Source organism: Cervus elaphus, chromosome 22 (assembly GCF_910594005.1).
Source record: "Cervus elaphus chromosome 22, mCerEla1.1, whole genome shotgun sequence".
Classification (NCBI taxonomy): Eukaryota; Metazoa; Chordata; class Mammalia; order Artiodactyla; family Cervidae; genus Cervus; species Cervus elaphus.
In genome coordinates, this window is record NC_057836.1 from 18,996,059 (window position 1) to 19,019,653 (window position 23,595).

Sequence of the window (23,595 nt, forward strand, 5' to 3'; positions counted from 1 at the left end):
TTTTAGATCTACTTTCAAAAGTTGCATTTTCTGAGGCTTTCTTTCCAATGCAGGGAATGTGGGTTCGATCCCTGGTTGAGGAACTAAGATCCCACATGCTCCATAACTAGAGCCCGCATGCTACAACTAAGACCTGATGCAGCCAAATTAAAAAAAAAAAAAACTTTTTTAAAAGTTGCACTTTCTCTGCCCCCTCAAAACAAGTCTTACCCTGTCTTCAAAAGGGCCACATCTTTGGTCACATGGATATAGGGTCAGTGACCTCACTGCACACATTCCAAATGTTGTCATGGATGCCAAGACTGCTCTTAGGCTTTTCTTGTCTTAGCTACAGTGATGTCCCAAGCTGTTATATATGTGATGTCTCTCCAAAGATGGGCTAGAATGTGCTCTCTAGAGCCCCAGTAAAGAACTAAAAGTTTGTTTCCCCTTAATTCTTCCTGTTTTCTGCTTAAACAGTTTTTTATGACTTGCAAGGCCCTGCATGACTTGTAACCAACTATTTGCATCTAAATGCTGCTAACTGTGACGGGTATGGAATGCTCAAACGCTTTCCTGAAGACTGTTAGTTACACTGGTTCCTTGTATGTGTGTGTGTGCTCAGTTGCTCAGTTGTGACCAACCCTTTTGTAACCCCGTGGACTGGAGAACCCTAGGATCCTCTGTCCATAGGTTTTTCCAGGCAAGAATACTTGCCTGGAGTGGGTAGTCATTTCCTTCTGCAGGGGAATCTTCCCAACCCAGGGATCAAACCTGTGTCTCCCACATTACAGGCGGATTCTTTACCACTAAGCCACTGGGGTTCCTTGTATATATTTTTCCTTAGAAAATGCATTTTTTCCCCTCTTGAGAGCCATGTGAAGACAGTGGGAAGAGCACTGATGCTGGAGTCAATAAGACCAACTTTTTAAAGATTTTTTTTTTCTTGATGTAGAGCATTTTAAAAGTCTTTATTGAATTTGTTACAGTATTGCTTCTGTTTTATGTTTTGGTTTTCTGGCGGTCAGGCATGTGGGATCTTAGCTTCCCTGATCAGAGATTGAACCTGCACCCCCTGCATTGAAAGGTGAAGTCTTAACCTCTGGATTGCCAGGGAAGTCCCCAGGAGCAACCTTTCCTCAAATCCTTTTTCTAATAATTGCTGTGTGACTTTAGGCAAAAATGCTTAACTTCTCTGAGCTTACATTGAGCTATACTATATGATTGCTTTGTCCAAAACAACCAGTCTCCCAGCTCTCTGTGACATCTGCTTGTTTAGTTTCTTCAAAGCTCTTGTCACAGTCTTATTTTCTTTATGTGTTACTTCTATCAAATTATTATTTACCACTTTGAAGCTGTACATGCACACAGTATAAAATTTAAAATTTATAAGACATAGCCATGAAAAGAGTCTCTGCTCCACCTCTGATTGCCAGTTCACCAGTTCCTTGCCCTGGAGAAAAATACTGTTGCCTTATGTTCTTTCTCAGATGTAAATTGTTCACAAACAAGCATTTATGTACCCAAGTGCACACACACACACACACACACACACACACACACGGGCTTCCCAGATAGCTCAGTAGTGAAGAATCTGTCTGCTAATGCAAGAGATGCAGGAGACGCGGGAAGATCCCCTGGAGTAGTAAATGGCAACCTTCTCCAGTACTTTTGCCTGGAAAATTCCATGGACAGAAGAACCTAGCAGACTACAGTCCACGGGGTTACAAAGAGTTGGACATGACTGAGCATGCATGCACACACAAACACACCTCAAGTTGTAGCATAGTATACACACTGTTCTGAACTGTACTTCCCACCCCCAATTAACAATATATCTTGAATCTATGTTTATATACCCATTAGAACTGCCTTATTCTTTTTAATGGTGGGACAGAATTCTATTTTATGGATTTAACAATTTCTGTAACTGGTCTCCTATTAATGGAAGTTTAGATCATTTCCTTTCTTTTGCCTTTATAAACAATGCTGCAATGACTATATTTCTACAGATATAATTTCTTGCTTTTTGAGTATTTGTAGACTTCCCAAATTGCTCTACATAAATCTGCAGATTTGTACTCCCTCCAGCAATGCATGACAAGTTTCATTTTCCTTTACATCTTTACTAATGCAGTTTTTCATCAAACTTTTTGATCTTTGCGAATTAGAGAGATGAAAAGCGGTTTCTCGTTGTGGTTTTAATTTGTATTTCTCTTATTAAGAATTATCTTTTCACATGCTTGCAAGTCATTTGTATTTCCTTTTCTGTGAACTGACAGTTCATAGCCTGTATCCTTTTTAAAAAAGAGATTGTGTGATTGATCTTTTCTTAAATAATGTGTGAGAAAAAGTTCTTTATATACTAAATAAATGAGCCATTTGTGTGTAGTACATGCTGAAAGTATTTTGTCTTAGTTTGTAATTTTTCTGCTTATGTCCTTTGAAATCATTTATTCTCCATTCTAAGATTAAATTAGTTTAAGGAAAATATAAAACAACTGACCTCCAGTGAAAGGCATAATTATAGAAACACTAGGAATTAACTCGAATTGGCATTGTTGTGTCAAGAAGGATGGAAAATTGGTGCATTTGCTAGAGAAACAGGGAAATGAGTGCAGTAGTTACATGTGTGAAGGCTCATCCAGGAGGCTTTAAGAATCTGTAATGTATAGCACTATAGATATTCACTGACAGACTAGGGGACTTATCAAACAGCTCTAGACTCAGAACAGAGTCAGTAGTGGACAATGCTGTTGAGAGCCGAGAGCAACCTGGGAATATTCTTTGAAGATTCAAAATTCTAGATAGAAGCTCACCTATGAATAATTGATTTTTTTGAGAGTGCAAGAACTTCCCCATTGATGAGAGAAATAGAATATCAGCAAGAGACTTTTTTTCCTGTAGTCTCAAAGTTTTGGCTGAAACCTAAAGCTGAGAATAGTGGTGATGAAAAGTCCTATGTTCCAAAGACAGTCCTTGGACATACCTCATAGGACTTTCTAAATGGATCTGGGGACAGCTACCCACAGCCTATATAAAGAAAAATTCAAAACCAATTACAGAGGCAAATTTTATGAGGGAATCTGTGGATGATGAGATTGCTGGCATGCTTCCCCTCCTTCAGCCCAGGCCAAGCTGGGGAGGAGCTAGGAGGGCCCCTGCTTGCTGGAGGGGGACACAGTCCTCCCCGGTCTGTGTGGCTCAGCTCTGGAAATCTGTAGACCCAGGGCCGACTGGAGAGCAAGAGAGTGCTTGTAAGAACGAGACCTATGTGCCCTGTTGTGGGCGGCATAGAAACGTCCATCTGAATGTTGCCTGGAGAGGTCTGGTGGTGGGAAGCTAGCTGAAATTGCCCCTCATGCCAGGGTAAGGAGGGGCAGATGCAGTGGATGCCAGTTGCAATTTCGCCATTTGTTCAGTGGGTATAGGAGCACCCCAGGCCCAGAGGAAACAGAAGAAGGTAATGGGGTTTGAGTTGTCTGCAAAGGGGACCCCAGGAGAAAGAGGTACTGTGGAATGTTTCACCATGAGTAAAGAGGCCCTCCAAATCACCTGTATCAGGAAATGGTGCAGGGTGGAAATTCCTCAGGGGTGTGTCTTGCTGTGTGTGGGATCTCCTGAAACTCACTAGTATTGGGGATCATATCAGTCCTGGTTCAACAAAAGAAGCAGAACCAGTAGGGGCTACATTAAAAAATATATATATATATTGCAAGGAATTGTTTCAGGCAATTGTGGGGCCAACTAGCAAGTCCAAAACTCACAGGGCAGGCTATCAGGAAGGGCAGACTGGGGACACTGCGTTCCAGGAGGAATTTCTTCTTCGTCAGGGAAACTTCAATTCGGCTCTTAAGGCCTGTCAGCTGATTGAATCGATCCCACCCAGATTATGGTAATCTCCCTTGCTTAAAGTCAACTGGTTATAGACTTTGTGTGCGTGTGTGCTGAGTCGCTTCAGTTGTGTCCAACTCTTTGCGACTCTAGGGACTATAGCCCGCCAGGCTCCTCTGTCCATGGAATTCTCCAGGCAAAAATACTGGAGTGTGTTGCCATGCCCTCCACCAGGGGATCTTCCTGACTCGGGGATCAAACCCGTGTCTCCAGCATCTCCTGCATTGCCAGGGGGTTCTTTAACACTGATGCCACCTGGGAAGCACACCTTCACAGCAGCATCTAGATTAGTGCGATGGACTTCCCTGGCAGTCCAGTGGTTAAGACTGTGCTTCCAGTGCGGGGAGGTGAGGATTTAATCCCTGGTTGGGGAACTAAGATCCCATATACTGCAGGGCGCCACAAGAGAGGAAAAAAAAAAACCAGTGTTTGATTGAATGACTGGGGACTGTTGCCTAGCTGAGATAACACATCACAGGACCATCACAGGTATCAGTCACACAAAGTGACAGCTAGATAACAGAGGACCAGTAAAAAAGACTTTGTTCTTCCAATCCCCAACTCCAGAAGCTAGAGGGCTACCTTACTTCCCCACTGCTGTGGGGGGAGTCTGTGAAAACAAGACTCAGAAACCAGAGGAATGTAGCCAGAAATTTTATAAGATTGATATTTTGTTTTAGATTGGATTAAACTTTTGGTATGAATTTGTGTACACAGACATTGAGGATTGACAAAAGATTTTATTTGGTTTCTGCACATGTATAAACTGAGTTTTTTTAAATTAAAATTCATTTTTTCCTATCACTTGAGTTTGAGCAAACTCAGGGAGATAATGAAGGACAGGCAAACCTGGCATGCTGCGGGTCATGGGGTCACAAAGAGTTGGAGACGACTTAGCGATTGAACAACAACCACGGTCCTTTCCTTCCTTCCTTCTCTTTCCCATCTGCTTTAAAAAGATGGTGCTGATTAATTTACTTTCAGGGCAGCGATGGAGAAGCAGACACAGAGAACAGACCTATGGACACGGCGGGAGGGGAGGAAGGAGAGGGCGAGATGTATGGAGAGAGTGACATGGAGACTTACACTACCACATGTGAAATCAATAGCCAACAGGGATTTGCGGTATGCCTCAGGGTCAAGCAGGGGCTCTGGCAATCTAGAAGGGTGGGATGGGGAGGGAGGTTCAGGAGGGAGGGGTCATGGGTGTACCTACGGATGATTCTTGTGATGTGTGGCAGAAAACGGCAAAATTCTGTAAAGGAATTATCCTTAAATTAAAAAATAAGCTAAAAAAATAATGAACTAGCTTATCTGAATAAGTTCAGTTTACATACCCAGATTTGGGATCTTTCATAAAACAAACATGTATGATGATCTCGTGTGATTTTAACTGCCCTCTTGTGGTCAGAGTCAATGATTGCCCTGATCTAAGAGTTGCTAAAGCTCTATGTCCAAGGCCATTTCAGAGGGTATTGATTTAAATATTGCTCTTTCAGGTTTTTATTTGTTTTATTTTTAAATGATCAATCATGTGTAGAATCTGTTATATCCAATCACTTACCTTGATTCTAGAAAAATTCTTGTGTCATTTTGACTTTACTCAGATCCCCAAAGAGTTCATTTGTGGTGAATCATTCCCTTGGTCACCGTACATTTTCAAACAGAAATCTAGGCTCATTTGATTAGTCAGGCTGCTTGTACACTGTATGCAGGTCACTGCCAGTTATCAACTCTAGTCCTAGAATGACAGTGAGTGAATAAGAACAAAAAACATAACATTAAGTAGCAAGGAAAGTAAAAGTATCACTAGTAATACGTGTCAGTAATGAAGAAAGGAACAAAAGAGGATAAAACAGAAACATCATATTTTAATAAACAGGTGACAGTTGATTACAGAAAATTAAGCTTTCCAGAAATTAAGAGAGAAAGGAGAAGGTGCAGGTAGAACCAAGTGCCAATCTTGTTATCATTTTGGAATGGTTCATAGTCACATACACTATGTAGTTTCACTGTATGGCACAGGGACTTTGCTGGTGGTCCACTGGTTAAGGCTCTGTGCTCCCAATGCAGAGGGCCCAGGTTTGATTCCTGGCTGGGGAACTAAGATCCATGTGCCATTTGGCATGGCCAAAATGTAAAAAAAAGAGCATCTAGTAGATGGCGCAGAATTATCATAAAGCCTCTGATGTAGTGCTAAGTCCCCAGGCCTTTTCTGTCCTTAATAAACAAATGTCATCTAATCCCCTACCCCATTTTGAAAGCAAAAGCCATGCCGTCCATTTTTCTGTTTAAGCGCCTTCTGTGTTGGGTTTTCCAAGTCGGGAAACCTTAATTTTCTGCAGAGAACACTCGATTGGAAATCAAGAGCTTTTTCACTATTTGCCTGAAATGTAGCAATGATGTATTTGGAATGTTAGCTAACTCTTCTGTTCTGTGCCTCCCTCCCAGGCCTACATCCGGCATTCAATATTCCTAAAACTTATTTTCATTAGAGGGCATTTCATCTGAATCGCTTTTTATACTCTGTGTCCTTATGTACATCAGGTGGCTGCTGCCAGTGCAGCATTTCCTAAAAGAGTGCCTCACTATTCTCTAGATTGTTTGCCAAGCTGACAACCATTTGGTAGGTCTTCAAGCTAACACTTTTTTGACCTGACTAGCAGTTGTCAAGGGAGGGTTTCAACCAACAATCAGAATTCCAGTTCCTTTTTCAAATGACTCACTGACTACAACACTGAGAGATTAAAGCTGTTTAATGGGAAGGTCAATGGGAAAGCAGCCAAGTTCATACATGAAGAAGGAATGTTGACTACCTGACAGCTATGGTGTAAAACGCTGTGTCAGACTTGTTTCCAAAGATGGCTGCCCGTTTCCCATCAAACATGATCTTTAAAAACAAAGACACAAATGCTTTCATTGAGTATAGCTGTGTACCATGGACTACACCTATTTGAAGTGCATAAAATAATGAACCACAGGCTCTTTTGACCTTGCCACTCCCCCATCAAGAACTAGAGTCCATTTTCCCTACTCTTCATTTGGGACTGAATATTTATTGCACTTACCTTTCTTTGTTTCCTCATTATTTATTGAGTTTGTGTACAGATGTCTTGTAAGTTCAGATTTCTTTAGCAACTAGGGATTCCCTGGCAGTCCAGTGGTTTGGACTTGTGCTTTCACTGCAGGAGCCTGGATTCAATCTGCAGTTAGGGAACTAAAATCCTGCAAGCCATGTAGCATGGCCCAAAAAACCTCCACAAAGAACAACAAAAAAAAAACCCCACCAAATTTCTTCAGGATCTATACTTGAAGAGTAGTACTTAAGGAGCTTCACGCACAAACCCCATTCACACCTGATTTTGATGCTGAGATCCTAGCACATCCATAATAAGGTGAGAATTTCTGGGGAGAGGCTAAAAATATTTTGTATGTGGGGGAAAGAAGTAATTTTAATCAAATGGCAGATTTAGCAAAACGTGTTTCCAAAGGTGGCTACAACAATTCCTCCATCGACATGGTCTTCTGTAACATGATCTTAGTACTCCTTCATGACAGAGTCTGTTTGACTTTCTCTTGAATATAAGCTGGACCCTGTGATGCTCTTGATCAATTGATTGTATTAAAATTGATTCTTCATGAGTTCTGGGGTGTTCATTAGGACTGTTTCAGCTTCTGCTTTTGTTTCTTGGGAGCACTGAGTTGCCCTGTAACAGGTCCAGGAACCCTGTTGGAGAAGAGACAAGGAGGAGCCCTGAGCCACTTGGAGAGGGGGGCGACCCCAGAAGTCCAAGAATCCCAGTGGAGCCTTTGGATAAATCCAGTCCCAGCTCCTATCAGCCTGCAATTTCATGAGAGAACCGTGGCAGGACCATCTGAAGAATCCCCTGAAGAAGCTCAGTCAATCCATGAAACTGTAAAATACAATAAAATTGTTGCTTCTTAAGCTTATTGAATTTTGGAGTGATTTGTTATGCAACGATACATAAAAAAATAGATATTATCCACCGTAGGATGTGTCCCCATTTCAGAGGTGTTAAAGTGGGAAAAATGTGCTCCCCATACCCGCACGCGCGCGCGCGCGCGCGCACACACACACACACACACACACACACACACACACACACGTAATCACTACTCCCAGAATGCAATTCTGTAGACCAGTAAGGACAATCTGTGCGCTAGTTACCTTGCTTTGTTATCTTTTTACTATAAATTTCCGTGATTATTTTATTCCTCTCCTTCTCTCTTCCCTTGCCTAACTTTTAAATATTTTGCCAAATTTTTTACAATTAATAAAGCAGCAGTGCTCATATTTTTTAACCTCTGCTGCCACCCTGTGGTTATCTTTCATTACTGTACGTGAAAAGAGGGCATCTTAGGGCATCTGCTAAGGTATCAGATCAGGCACAAGTGTAGCGGAAGAACATCAAAAAAAAAAAAAAAGAAAAACTGGCAGAACATGCAAGATGGGCTTTTCACTATAATGCTCAGGATCGGAGGCACAAATCTAGTATATGCTATATATGTGCCTCCAATGTATCAGTATTTATCCTTTAAAATCCTTTCAGTATGTCTAACCTTACCTTAGTAGTTCCCCATTCCTCATCTTAGTTCAAACTAAGATGCATAATTAATCACATTAATTGTTGATCCTGCCTTACCATGAGTGTCAATTATGGCTTTTAATGGACTTGGGAGAACAATTGCATAGAAAGTTAAACCTATTGATGGTAGACCCATACATTAAAATGTCTTTGTAGACTTTCATGTTGGTCTAGAACTTGTCAGACTGGTGCAAAGCATTTTGGCTTTCTTTAAGTGGCAAAAATGAAAGAATCACTTTTAAGAAGTAGAATATATTCACAGCCCATTTTCCACAAGAAATAGGGACTATTAATCTTCTTGTCACCTATCTTTACCTCTCTCGCTCCTTTTTGTTGCTTCTTACTATCTCAAATTAAATCTTATTATGCTACTAAAAAGCACTATAGAGCTTCTTGATGAAAGTGAAAGAGGATAGTGAAAAAGTTGGCTTAAAACTCAACATTCAGAAAACTAAGACCATGGCATCTGGTCCCATCACTTCACGGCAAATAGGTGGGCAAACAATGGAAACAATGACAGACTTTATTTTTTTGGGCTCCAAAATCACTGCAGATGGTGACTGCAGCCATGAAATTAAAAGACGCTTACTCCTTGGAAGAAAAGTTATGACCAACCTAGACAGAATATTAAAAAGCAGAGATATTGCTTTGCCAACAAAGGTCCATCTAGTCAAAGCTATAGTTTTTCCAGTAGTCATGTATGGATGTGAGAGTTGGACTATAAAGAAAGCTGAGCGCCGAAGAATTGATGCTTTTGAACTGTGATGTTGGAGAAGACTCTTGAGAGTCCCTTGGACTGCAAGGAGATCCAACCAGTCCATCCTAAAGGAAATCAGTCCTGAATATTCATTGGAAGGACTGATGCTGCAGCTGAAACTCCAATACTTTGACCACTCTATGTGAATAACTGACTCTTTTGAAAAGACCCTGATGCTGGGAAAGATTGAAGATGGGGAGAAGAAGGGGATGACAGAGGATGAGATGGTTGGATGGCATTATCGACTCTATGGACATGAGTTTGATTAGACTCCGGGAGTTGGTGATGGACAGGGAGGCCTGGCGTGTTTCAGTCCATGGGATTGCAAAGAGTCGGACATGACTGAGTGACTGAACTGAACTGAACTGATGCTACTATCCTTTTCTAAAAAATGTGTTTTGCTATGTTGGATCTTGGTTGCTGTGCTCAGGCTTTAGTTATGGTAAGCGGGGGCTACCCTCTAGTTGCATTGTGAGGGCTTCTCATTGTGGTAGCTTTTCTTGTTGTGGAGAAAAGGCTCTAGGGTGCTTGGGTGTCAGTAGCTGTGGCATGTGGGCTCACAGTTGCAGCTCACAGGCTCCAGAGCACAGGCTCATTAGTTGTGGCCTTCTAGCATGTGGGATCTTCCCTGACCAGAGACTGAACCAGTGTCCCCTGCACTACAAGGCGGATTCTTAACCACTGGACAACCAGGAAAGCCCTACTATTCTGTTTTTAAAAGATTCCACTGGCTTTCTATTACAGGAACATCCTTGGTAAATCAACCTCAACTGATCTGTCAAGCTTCACTTTTAATCACTCCCATGGGGCCTTCATCTGACTCTGCACCCCATGGAGTGTATCCCACCAGGCTCCTCTGTCCATGGGATTTTCCAGACAAGAACACTGGAATAGGTTGCCATTTCCTACTCCAGGGAATCTTCCCCGACCCAGGGACCAAACCTGCATCTCTTGCATCTCCTGCACTGGCAGGTGGACTCTTTACCATTAGTGCCACCTACGAACACTGCCTTTTGATTGAATGTTGATTCAACTTGGTCTAACTAACTTTCTTAATGCAGAATAAAATTGAAAGCTGCTTTCACCATCTGTCCTAGGTCTTACACATTCTAAGAGCATCAAGAATCAGATACCAGTCAACAGGATTTTCTCCATTCCTTTCTTCCCCACCAAAGGCAATGCTAGTGGTTTTCGGTTATTTACTTGTAGTGCTTCTAACTCATTGCATGAAGTTGGATTCCCTATTAAGTCCTATGTCCACTTGGTGGGGCTGGTGGGGGGAGGATTCTACAAATCTGGGCTCCAGGCTGGTGCAGCTCTCTTGTGACTGGGGCATATAACAGAGGGATAATAGTATCTTGTATAAGAGTGTCTATGTGCATGGCTAGATCCAGTCTGAGGGCGGAGGTACTGCTTCTTCTATTGTGATCATTCACACAGGGAATCTTGGATCCCATGATATTGTAAGGACTAGTAGTTCTTATAGAATACTGGTTCTTTCAGAATACTGATGAGCTTCTCTCTTAAAAAAATTTTTTTTAAAATTTATATAATTTTGAAGGTTATTTCCATTTATCGCTATTACAAAATATTGGCTATATTCCCCAGGGTTGTACAACACATCCTTGAGCCTACCTTACACCCACCTAATAGTGTGTGCCTCTCATGTCCCCACACCTCTCCGACCCCTCCCCCTTCTCTCTCCCCACTGGTAGCCATTAGTTTTTTCCCTATGTCTATGTCTGCTTCTTTTTTGTTATAGTCATTAGTTTGTTGTATTTTTTAGATTCCACATATATGTGTGACATTATATAGTATTTGTCTTTCTCTCTCTGATTGCCATTACATTATTTTGAATATTCTGAAGTTCTGCTGGAATGAAGCTGTTTTGAATTATTCCAAGTTTTATTTTACATGTTACCACATCACCTAGAATGTCATTATTTGTTCATTAGAAATATAGGGTACAGTGCAAGGCAGTAAGTGAGCTTGGAGTAAATTTGCATGAAACGAAGAAGGAGTCAATGATAGATACTCTCTAGAAATACATATTTATTGAGAGTTTAGCATACTTGTTTAGCATCTGTATTGCAGACAGCAAACAATCCTTTTAAAGCGTCCTGGTTCTGACGATTCCAGCAAAGCCTTGTCTATAGGTAATGGGCCTCAAATATTTCCTAGTTCTATGTCTGAAAAGCGAAGACAGTAAATAGGCTGATTTAGGGTTTTACAGGCGTGAATGCACTTCTAATTGGATATAAATGACAGGTCTTGCTAAAGGAAACCAAACTGGCTGTGGCTAGATTGGGATTCATCAAATATCTACCATATAACAAATACAGACTCTTCTGGTAAAGAAATCAGAAAGAAATCTTTCAGAGAATTAGTGCTCTTCTCCCCCACTGTATACTTCTGTGTGATTATGTGGCATGAGGAATCTGAGATTAACTGAAAAAAGATATAGATGATTCTGTGTTTAGGAGGACTGGCTTTAAGAACAAAATAAAGACTTGACACTTGGAACACAGACGGCTTACCTGTGTTGCAGGGAGCTCTGTACTCAGCAAAAGCTGCTTCATCTGAAAGACACGATGGGGGAGAAGCTTGAGAATTGGGAGCTTCAATGGGACAGGATTTCATGGAGAGGTTTTCACAGATCAGAACTGCACACTTGACTGAAGGAGGAACTGTGTCATTGCAGAAATATCAGCTCATTGGGGAAATAGACAAAAATGGTCGAGGGGTTTCCTCTCTTGATATCATTGAAGGAATTCCCTTCTCTGGGGGAGAAGTGAAGGGCTGCCCACATTGCAGTTGTTCAAGCAAAGTGTAGGATGGGTCTAATCGTGGCGTGTGTCCTTTCAGTTCTGTTTTGATATTTTCTTCTTTCTCCCTTCGTGATATCTTCTCATCCTTCTTTCCAAGTCTGCAACATTCAACAAGTTCCTCTCCACTAATCAGAATAGTACTCACCCTCTGTCTTCCAACTGAATTTTTATTTTCTTTATTCTTAAACTTTTATTTAAAAATGTTTTGCAATACCACATGGCAGAGTAGGATCTTAGGTCCCTGACCAGAAATAGAACCCATGCCCCCTTCAGTGGAAGTGTAGAGTCTTAACCACTGGACCACCAGGGAAGTCCCCCACTTTTTTTTTTTTTTGGATTGGTCTTCATTGACCATTCAAGGGGTTGTTCTCTTCCTATCTCTAATTTTCTCCTATAAGTATCTGTATAATTCTCCCAACTTTTATTTATTACTTTGCATTGTTGAAGTATCTTTTAAAGAAGATTTATATATATCCTTATCTGTAAACATTTCTTCATAAAACTCTTAGTCCCTTGGAAATCATTGCATGATTGGCAGACATGTTGTAGGTAGTTTTTATGGTAGTTTTATAGGCCAAGGTAGCAGGAATACGGTAATATAATATGTCAAAAATGAGACTTACTTATACATGTCTGTCACACTCTAATTCCTTTATTATGGATTGAGGTAACTTAGGGTCCTTGCTGTTGTTGTTTAGTTGCTAAGTTGTGCCTGACTCTTTGCAACCCTATGGACTCTAGCCCAGCAGGCTCCTCTGTCCATGGATAATACCAGACAAGAATACTGGAGCAGATTCCCATTTCCTTCTCCAACGTAGGGTCTCAGTCCTCTGTTACACCCTGGTCTCATAGTAATCGTAGACTTTCATGATAGCAGGTTGCAGGTCTCTTACAGGCATGTCTTGTAGAACAGAGAAGGAAAAGCTCAGGGTCTGATTGGTTACCTGAAAAAAGACAGGGAGAATAATCCAGAATCAAGGAGTCCTCACCTCTTTTCCTTTAGCTCCATTCAGTCTTCATCCTTTGAGGAACAGTCGTGTTGCTGGTAGTGTTTAATCTCAAGGCAGCTGTGCTCCCTGACTGCTCTTGTAGGAGGATGGTGATGAAGATTTTAGAGTAAGAGACTGAGGAGTTAGAGAAGAGATCCTTAGAGTAATGAAAATTTACCAGACTTTTAAACAATTAAAACAATTCAGGGACTTCCCTGGTGATCTGACAGCTAAGAGTCCACACTCCCAATGCAGGGGGCCTGGGTTCCACCCCTGATCAGGAGACTAGATCCCACATGCTGCAACTGAGTTTGCATACTGCAACTAAAGATTCCGCATGCTGCAAGGAAGATGGAAGATCCTGCGTGCTGCAACTAAGACCCGGCACAGCCAAATACATAAATATTTAGGAAAAAACGGTTCATGTTTCTCCATAATGTCCAATATATGGATCTGCTCAGAGTGAGAGAGAATTTTTTTTTAACTAAAAAAATTCTTTTTTTGGCCGTGCCATTCAGCATGCGGGATCTTAGTTCCCCGATCAGGACAAACCCACATCATCTCAGTGGAAGCTCAGAATCCTAACCACTGGACTGCCAGGAAGTGCCCAGAAATTCTTTAAATTGGTGGACTGACCCTATCTATATTAGTGTTTCCAAATATTTAGAAAACATTTTTCAAAGTATAAACATTCACGAACAAAATCAGAGTGGTTTCTTGTGTTGCTAATGAAATTGATTACTTTATGATGACACTAACTATGATTAACACTTCTAGACTGACAACATATCTCTCTGTCTATATCTATATATGTATATATCTATCTACTTACCTATCTATCTATTTACCTACATCTAATTTTTGGTATATATTTATGTTAAGATGAGGTTGGCATAATCATTGGCCAACTCCTGGGAACACTTCCTACCCTTAATCAGCAACTTTCAACTAAGCTTCTAGGTTATCGAGCCTGTTTGTGGAAAAGCGTGTCTAGAACTCACATAGAACTCACATTCGACACCTGAGTAAACATGTGCCTTGGGTAAGTTTCTTCATTTATAAGATAGAAATAATAAAACCTATCTTCCTAGAATTGTTATGGAGACTGAGTGTCTACCTGAAGCAGACAGAAATACTCATATTCCCATTTTAGCACAAACAAATCCATATTCCCTGAAACGCTCATATTCCCCCCATCCCCACCATGCTTCTGACACTCCAAATTCCAGGGAAGACTGCAATGAGGAAAGAGAATTTATAATATTATCTAATGGAACTGGAAGAATGTGCTTTTCAAGGAGGCTCCCCTTATGATCGCTTTTCTCATATCAGGTACCTTCCAGGTGAAGAGACCCAAGTAAGAGGAATGTCCACCTGCTTGTGACTAGCAAGGCTGCAGGGCTCTTACCTTTTCCACATAAATCAGGACGTTGTTGTTGCTCCCTTCTATCCTGGTCACGTGTGACATTATATAGTATTTGTCTTTCTCTCTCTGATTGCCATTACGTTATTCTGAATATTCTGAAGTTCTGCTGGAATGAAGCTGTTTTGAGTTATTCCAACATTCATACAACTACAATGTATACTCAGAATATTGAGTATATATTGAGAATGGAAATTGCAAGGAATTATGTTAGACGTGTTTTTTAAAAATAATATTTGTTAGGGCTGGATGTGGCTGTCAGACTGAAGTTAATGGTTTATAGTCCTGATTGATTCGAAGTGTAGAGAATGGAGAAGGAAAGCAAGCATGAGTTGCTGTTACTTTGATAGCTCAGTTGGTAAAGAATCCAACCTCCACGCGGGAGATCTGGGTTCGATCCCTGGGTTGGGAAGATCCCCTGGAGAAGGGAAAGGCTACCCACTCCAGTATTCTGGCCTGGAGAACTCCATGGACTGTCCATGGGGTCGCAAAGGGTCGGACACGACTGAGCGACTTTCACTTCACTTCACTTCACTTCACTTAAGAAAATCCAAGGAAGATCTGTGGCATAATAAGAGATGCTTATCTCTGCCCCTAGATCTCCATACAAGAACTTCTAGGACCTTGAAGTCTCTGGAGTGAAGAGAGTCTTTTTGTATGCTAAAAAGGTGACTAGCCTCAGGGGTATGGTTGCCAGAGGAACTAGTCACATGATTAGAGGATTGGAACTTCTAGGCTCAACTCCCCCTCCTATTATGTACCCCTAGGGAGTGGAGAGAGGCTCAGAGTTGAGTTAATCACCAGTAGTTAATGATTTAAATCAGCCATGTGTATGTAATGGGCTTCCAGAGGATCCCATGGACAGAGGACCCTGGCAGGTTACCGTCCATAGCTTAGCAAAGAGTCAGACGCGACTGAAGCAACTTAGCACGCAAGCCCGCGTGATGGGACTGCTACAAAAATCCTAAAGAAAGGGATTCAGAAAACTTCCAGGTTGGTGAACTGTTATAGTTGCCTTGATAGTTCTGCTTTGTGGACCCTGAATTTTACAATGTCTTGTGAATTTTGTAACCCAGAAATTGATAGCATTCTCTCATGTGGGTGGCCGGAGGGCTAGGGTACAATATGTCACAATAAATGATGCTCGTTACGGAAACTAGGAGCATCAAGAGAGGGGAATGAAGAAGGAATTCATAGGACCTGGTCTCCATCTTAGGCCTGTTCATGCTGATCGTGCTCCGCCACCTCTCCAATGGACTCTGAACTCCATGTTTAGTGCCTATGGAAATGACAACAGAAGGGCAAGACCCTCTCTGGACAGGGGAACCTTGAAGATCGTATCCAGGTTACACATCGCCTAAGAGAACACACACATTAATCACCCCTTCCTCCAGACAGGCCATGATTTTTTCTGTACCTATTAGAGTGTAACCTCGGGCTTATTGATTATTGGCTAATTGTTTAACTGTCTGAGCACATGGCACATGAATGATGGGTTTATTGGGATTGTATTTACCCTTCCTTTGTTTATGTAAGTCTCAAGGAATTTGGGGTGGTGGGTTTGGACACATACACATGGGGTATAAAAGATTGTCACAAATGCTGGTCAGGGTCCTTGGCTAAGAGGAGACTCTGCCTTGGGCCTGCCGGTGTAATAAACTGCACTTCACTATCTGCATTGTCCTTCTGAGTGAGTTTGTTTTCCAGAACGTGTGGCTAAAACATTTGGTGCATTGACCGGGAAACTTCTCACTTTGAGGAAACAGGTCTCATTTGAGGCCACCCCAAGGCTTTGTGGCTTGAATCTCCTAGAAGGGGGAAGGCGCCTCACCCCTTTGGAAGAATTCAATCTTTCAACGTCCGGTTTCTCTCGCTTTGGCAGGTAGTGAACGACAGCAGGGGAACGGAGCGCTCAGGTGAGGAGGAACCCACCTGGCAGGGTGGAGGAGGGGGCCTGATCACCCCCCTGGGAGGGACTAGAAGGGGCAGGGACCCACAAAAGCCTGGAATAGGCAGGCAGCAGCGATTGCTTGGTACACAGGTCGACAAGTGTGCTAGGGTTTAGGAAGGAAATTTGTGAAGGTCATTTAGGAGGTGTGTCCACGCCGTCTCAGGGAAAATTATTACCAGCGATCACCAGGGGATTTTTAGGACAGGAAACTGGTCCCTGTGTGCTCATATTCTTCCCTCCCCCAGGAGGTGTCCCGTCTGCTGTGAAATTCTTGACCCCCTCGGAATTGTCAGGCTAGAAGGAGGGGGATACATAAGTGAGTATGAATTGGCTTTTCTGGAGATGGCCTGGGACATGGGATATTTAATCCATCTGTGTTTTCATCTGCACCTGATGAAGCCCACCAAGGCAGAACAGACTTTAAGGGAGAAACAGTCTTGGACCACATGGTGTTCTGGTTCGGCTGTTCTGACTGGCCGGTGAAGACACACTGATCCCCCTTCTCCCTCTGGGATCTGGCAGGAAAGGCTCTTCTCACCCCAATTAGGAAGGAGGCAGAATGGCAATTCAAGTGTCATTGAGTGGAAATATCAGAAGTACATAGGGTACAGAGAACTTCGTAGACAGACGAAAAGAAAAAGTAGAAAAAGTTCCAAGAAGGTAAACAAGATGCAGGGACTTGAATCTAAGACAACTGTATTGGAGTGCATGATTCAAAATTTAAAGAAGGGATTTGGAGGAGACTATGGGGTGAAGATGACGCCTAACCGCTTCCACATACTCTGTGAGGTCGAATGGCCCCCTATGGGAGTAGGATGGCCACCAGAGAGCACCATGAACTTAAAAATAGTGGAAGCAGTCTATACAGTAGTCACAGGAGGGCCAGGACACCTGGATCAATATCCATATATTGACTCATGGCTAGGGTTAGCTCAAGACCCTCCTACTTGGACAAGGTTCTGTATCCAGAAGGGAAAGGGAAAAATATTAATGGCACAAAAATTGACTGATGATAAAAAAGGAAATTCTACAGGATTTGGACAGGGATGTCCTGACCCCTCCCCCATGCTGGATAATGACATGCCTGCCTCCCAGTGCTCCACCAGGACCGGAGGCCGCCTTAATGCCTGATCCAGGGCCAGGTGAAGTTCCTGTAGCAGCCACTGCTCTTCCGCCAGCTCTCCCGGAGGTCGTAGAGCCGCTGCTTTGGCAGGCTCTGATCCTGGTGACAGAAACCTCTGGCCAACACTTCCAGGATCTGGCTCCATCCGCACCGCTCAAGCTATACCCACCTCTCCCGGTGAGTACTGACAAGAAGGGAGGGAGACGTTGGAATTAAGCAGAGACTGTGCTCTGCCAGAGAGCTGGAGGGAATGAAAGAGAACAGACAAGAGATTTACAATGCTAGCTGTTGCTCTGAGAAAGTCTATCTCGGGCCCTCCGGAAAACTTTATCTGTCTCAGGGACAGGACAGTCCTTCAACCGGTCCCAACGGAGACCCGGGTCCCCATTACCGCCAAACCAGTGTGTCCGGTGCCGAGCTTTTGGCCACTGGAAGAGTGAATGCCCTAAGGTAAAGAAGGAAGAGGAAATTTTCTTTAGTTGTGGGGCTTGCTGACTTGGAAATTAAATAGGTCTGCCAGGGCTCAGAGATAGCAGGTCCCAGAGAGCCCATGGTAACCTTAAAAGTGGGCGACCAAAACATTGACTTCATGGTGGATACAGGAGCAGAACTGTCGGTAGTAACAAAACCTGTGGCACCTCTGTCCAGAAAGACTACCGATGTAACTGGGGTATCAGGAGAAGAGATGATTAAATCGTTTTACCAGCCCAGAAAATGTCAGATGGGGGGCACCAAATGATTCATGAATTCCTCTACATTCCTGAGTGCCCAGTGCCCCTGTTGGGAAGAGACTTGCTCTCCAAACTAGGAGCACAAGTGAGTTTCTCCCCTGAGGAGAGGCCCACCTTCCGGATGGACACTATGACTTATTTACTCTCTCTCTGTCAATACCACCCCAAGATGAGTGGAGGTTGCATAAGCCTCCGAAGGAAGAACCAGGTGGGTTGGAAGAGCATGAGAGAGAGCTAACTCAATTATTCCCTGAGGTCTTGGAGGAAGACAACCCCCCCCCCCCACCCCAGGCTGGCTAAATATCAAGCCCCAGTGATAATAGAACTCAAACCAGGCACCATCCTGGTTAGAAAGCACCAGCGCCCACTACCGATAGAGGCCTGGGTGGGCATACTGCCCCACATCAACAGATTGAAACAAGCAGGCATTCTAGTAGAGTGCCAGTCGGCTTGGAATACGCCAATCCTGCCAGTCAAAAAGGAAGGAGGACAGGACTATAGGCCTGTACAAGATCTCAGGCTAGTCAACCATGCTACTGTGACTTTACACCCCACTGTTCCAAACCCTTATACCTTACTTAGCCTCCTCCCGCCGAGGACTAAAGTTTATACTCGCCTAGATCTCAAGGAGGCCTTCTTCTGCGTACACCTCGCCCCAGCGTCACAGCCTTTCTTTGCCTTTGAATGGGAAGATCCAGTTGGGGGCACCAAACAACAGCTCACCTGGACTCCCCCACAAGGGTTTAAGAACTCCCCAGCCATCTTTCGGGAAGGTTTGGCTTCTGACCTGAACTCATTCCATCCGGAAGAGTACGGATGTTGGCTCTTACAATACATGGATGACCTGCTGCTGGCTGCCGAAACCAAGGAAAAATGCTGGAAAGGGACAAATGCACTGCTCCAGTTGTTGATGGAAGCAGGTTACCGGGTGTCGAAGAAGGCACAGATCTGCAAGGAGGAGGTAAGGTATCTGCGGCTTGTTTTAAAGAAGGGCTCAAGGTTCCAGACCCTAAATGGGTCCTATATACTGATGGCACTAGCCTGATAAAACAAGGACAACTGCTGTCAGGTTAGCCAAAGTAGAAGAGGCCATCAAGACTGAAAAGGGATGGTGGGAATTGCCAAGTGGCAAATTATTGGTACTGGAGGAGCTGACACACAATCTGGTAAGCCAAACACACCAAGCAACCCACCTAGGCCATGCTGCCTGCTCACAGGTTAATGCTGCCTCTCGGGCATTCAGACAAAAACCTCCGGGTATTCAGCTGAAAGGCACGCTGCCCTTTGAACACCTGGGAGTGGACTTCACTGAAATGAAACCTCACCGACACTACTGTTACCTGCTGGTCATGGTATGTACGTTCTCGGGATGGGTAGAAGCTTTTCCTACCTGGACTGAACGAGCATCAGAACTAGCCCGGTGCCTGCTTAGGGAAATAGTTCCCAGATTTGGACTTCCTACCAGCTTTGGTTCAGACAATGGCCCGGCTTTTGTAGCTGATTTAGTATAACAAGTAAGCAAAACTTTAAACATCAAATGGAAACTGCACACTGCATATAGGTCCAGAGTTCTGAGATGGTGGAATGAACCCACTGGACACTTAAAGAGACTCTCCAAATGGATCATAGAGACTGACTTGTCCTGGCTGGACTTGCTTCTGAAGGCTCTGCTCAGACTCAGGATGACCCCACAGTCCCAAGGCTATTCTCCATATGAAATTGTGTATGGGAGACCCCCTCCCATAATAAAACAGGTGTCAACAAATTTGCCTCAGGTAAGGGGGGGATAGAATTTCACTGCAGATGGAACTAGGTAAGGTAATAATTCGGGTAACTAAGTTTGTACAAGAAAGGGTGCCATTCCCCCTTGGGGAACAGATTCATGAGTTTATGCTTGGTGACCAAGTATGGGTCAAAGATTGGAAGCATGATTTGCTAGCCCCTTGGTGAAAGGGCCCTTATGTTATTCTAACTACCCCTACTGTAGTTAAAGTTGCAGGTATTGTCCCTTGGATTCATCATATGAGGATGAAGAGAACATACCATGCAGACCCAAAAAACGCTGAGTGGACTGCTCAGAGGGACCCCACTGACCCTCGAGAGACCAAGATCATTTTTAAGAAGAAGGAAAAGAAGATCCCGGAGGAGCCCTTTCAGGATGAAGCCAAACAATCAACTCCTGCTGCTTGGCCTCAACAATGTGATTTTTAATTTAACTTCCTTTTCAACTCAGGACAATGTTTTCATCTCACGGGCACATTCCTACGTGGACTTCCACAACACTTCCAACTGCTGGGTTTGTGGGGCTATGCCTCTGTCAGTGATGGATGGACTTCCTTGGTGGGTGTCACTGCTCTGCCAAGGAGATTTTAAACCACTCTGCTCTTTTCTGGGATGACAAAAAGAGATTTTCCTCTTTCTTATCAATCATAACCTCTCCTTGCTCTTTTGGTGTAAGACCTACAGTCAATAGACTTGGGTCATGGGGTTATATTTGATATAAATGCCAATGTAACAAAAGTCTAACTTACAACAAGCCCCAGTAAATCTACTTTATTTACATATTAGGTGGACAAGATCTGTGTTTCGATGGTATGAGTATATTGCTGCGTTATTCGTACCCCTATAGGAACAACAGATATGATTAAAGTAGAGGCCTTGACTAATTTCACAAAACAGGCCCTCCTAGATAGAACAAAAGCCATCCAAGCCTTAAATGAAGAGCAAATCCAAATGAGAAAAGCAGTAATTCATAAGAGAATGGCTTTGGACATACAGCTGCTCAAGGAGAGACCTGTGCTATAAATAAGGTTGAATGTTGTTTATACATTCTTGACTTATCTGGCAATGTATCGATTGCTTTAGATTGCAGAGGTCTAGCCCCGGCAGGACTAGGAATACCCAAGGGATGAGTGGCATCGGTGAGGAAGAAGACAGACACACACAGAAGGTTGCGTAGAAGAGGTAGCTTTTTTTTTTTTTTTTTTAGGATAGCTCAGTTTTTATAGAATGAACATTACCTCCCCCTTAAGTTACCACATATTACATCAGATATTGGTTTCGTGCTTCTGTCAATATTTTTCTTTCCCATGTTTTCCCCCTATGCATTCATCTAGAACATTTCCGATTACAGGGTTTTTTCTTAAATGTCCCGTACATAGTCTTCTTGCCTCAATGGACTAACATTTTCATTCTAACAAAACAATGTTCTACAAATCTCAGGTATAGTGTAAATTCTTTGGACAATAAAACAATACATGGGAAGGGTCACAGTAACATGTTTGACATTTCTGAGAATAGTACCATGTGAAAACCCTGATATTTTTCTTTACCTGAAACCACAAAATCTCAATTTGCAATGATTAACTATTAAACAGCAAAAACACCTCTAAAGCAGCAAAACACCTCTGTTAATAATGAGATAATGGCAGTGAAGCTGGTTAATATAAATCTTCTATTGAAATCCTATGTATCCCATTTCCTAACTCTACAAAAATACCCATAATCTTCCATATTGTTTAAAGAAAGGGAAACAATGAACAAATAGCAGCAAAGAAATAGCAATAATGAAAACCCTCTCAACCAAGGAGCAAGTAAACTGAAGCAGTATATCTACTTCTAAATCTAAATGCCTCTACTCTTTTCTATTCTAGAACATTATAATCTTTTTTTAAATTTTTATTTATTATTACTTTTTTTTAATTAGTTGGAGGCTAATTACTTCACAACATTTCAGTGGGTTTTGTCATACATTGACATGAATCAGTCATGGAGTTACATGTATTCCCGATCCTGATCCCCCCTCCCACCTCCCTCTCCACCTGATTCCTCTGGGTCTTCCCAGTGCACCAGGCCCGAGCAACCTGGGCTGGTGATCTGTTTCACTATAGATAATATACATGTTTTGATGCTGTTCTCTCTAAACATCCCACCCTCGCCTTCTCCCACAGAGTCCAAAAGTCTGTTCTGTACATCTGTGTCTCTTTTTCTGTTTTGCATATAGGGTTGTCATTACCATCTTTCTAAATCCCATATATATGTGTTAGTATGCTGTAATGTTCTTTATCTTTCTGGCTTACTTCACTCTGTATAATGGGCTCCAGTTTCATCCATCTCATTAGGACTGGTTCAAATGAATTCTTTTTGACGGCTGAGTAATATTCCATGGTGAATATGTACCACAGCTTCCTTATCCATTCGTCTGCTGATGGGCATCTAGGTTGCTTCCATGTCCTGGCTATTATAGACAGTGATGCAATGAACATTGGGGTGCACGTGTCTCTTTCAGATCTGGTTTCCTTGGTGTGTATGCCCAGGAGTGCGATTGCTGGGTCATATGGCAGTTCTATTTCCAGTTTTTTAAGAAATCTCCACACTGTTCTCCATAGCGGCTGTACTAGTTTGCATTCCCACCAACAGTGTAAGAGGGTTCCCTTTTCTCCACACCCTCTCCAGCATTTATTGCTTGTAGACTTTTGGATAACAGCCATCCTGACTGGCGTGTAATGGTACCTCATTGAGGTTTTGATTTGCATTTCTCTGATAATGAGTGATGTTGAGCATCTTTTCATGTGTCTGTTAGCCATCTGTATGTCTTCTTTGGAGAAATGTCTGTTTAGTTCTTTGGCCCATTTTTTGATTGGGTCATTTATTTTTCTGGAATTGAGCTGCAGGAGTTGCTTGTATATTTTTGAGATTAATCCTTTGTCTGTTTCTTCATTTGCTATTATTTTCTCCCAATCTGAGGGCTGTCTTTTCACCTTGCTTATAGTTTCCTTTGTTGTGCAAAAGCTTTTAAATTTCATTAGGTCCCATTTGTTTATTTTTGCTTTTATTTCCAATATTCTGGGAGGTGGGTCATAGAGGATCCTGCTGTGATTCGTGTCGGAGAGTGTTTTGCCTATGTTCTCCTCTAGGAGTTTTATAGTTTCTGGTCTTACATTTAGATCTTTAATCCATTTTGAGTTTATTTTTGTGTATGGTGTTAGAAAGTGTTCTAGTTTCATTCTTTTACAAGTGGTTGACCAGTTTTTCCAGCACCACTTGTTAAAAAGTTTGTCTTTCTTCCATTGTATATTCTTGCCTCCTTTGTCGAAGATAAGGTGTCCATAGGTTCGTGGATTCATCTCTCGGCTTTCTATTCTGTTCCATTGATCTATATTTCTGTCTTTGTGCCAGTACCATACTGTCTTGATGACTGTGGCTTTTTAGTAGAGTCTGAAGTCAGGCAGGTTGATTCCTCCAGTTCCATTCTTCTTTCTCAAGAGTACTTTAGCTATTCGAGGTTTTTTGTATTTCCATACAAATTGTGAA

The 23,595-nt window shown here is 42.6% G+C and overlaps 1 pseudogene; it reads right to left on the bottom strand.

The window, feature by feature from the left end:
• Positions 1 to 6,685: 6,685 nt before the first annotated feature.
• The window catches only part of LOC122679945, a 101,325-nt pseudogene continuing 84,415 nt past the window's right edge, over positions 6,686 to 23,595 (bottom strand).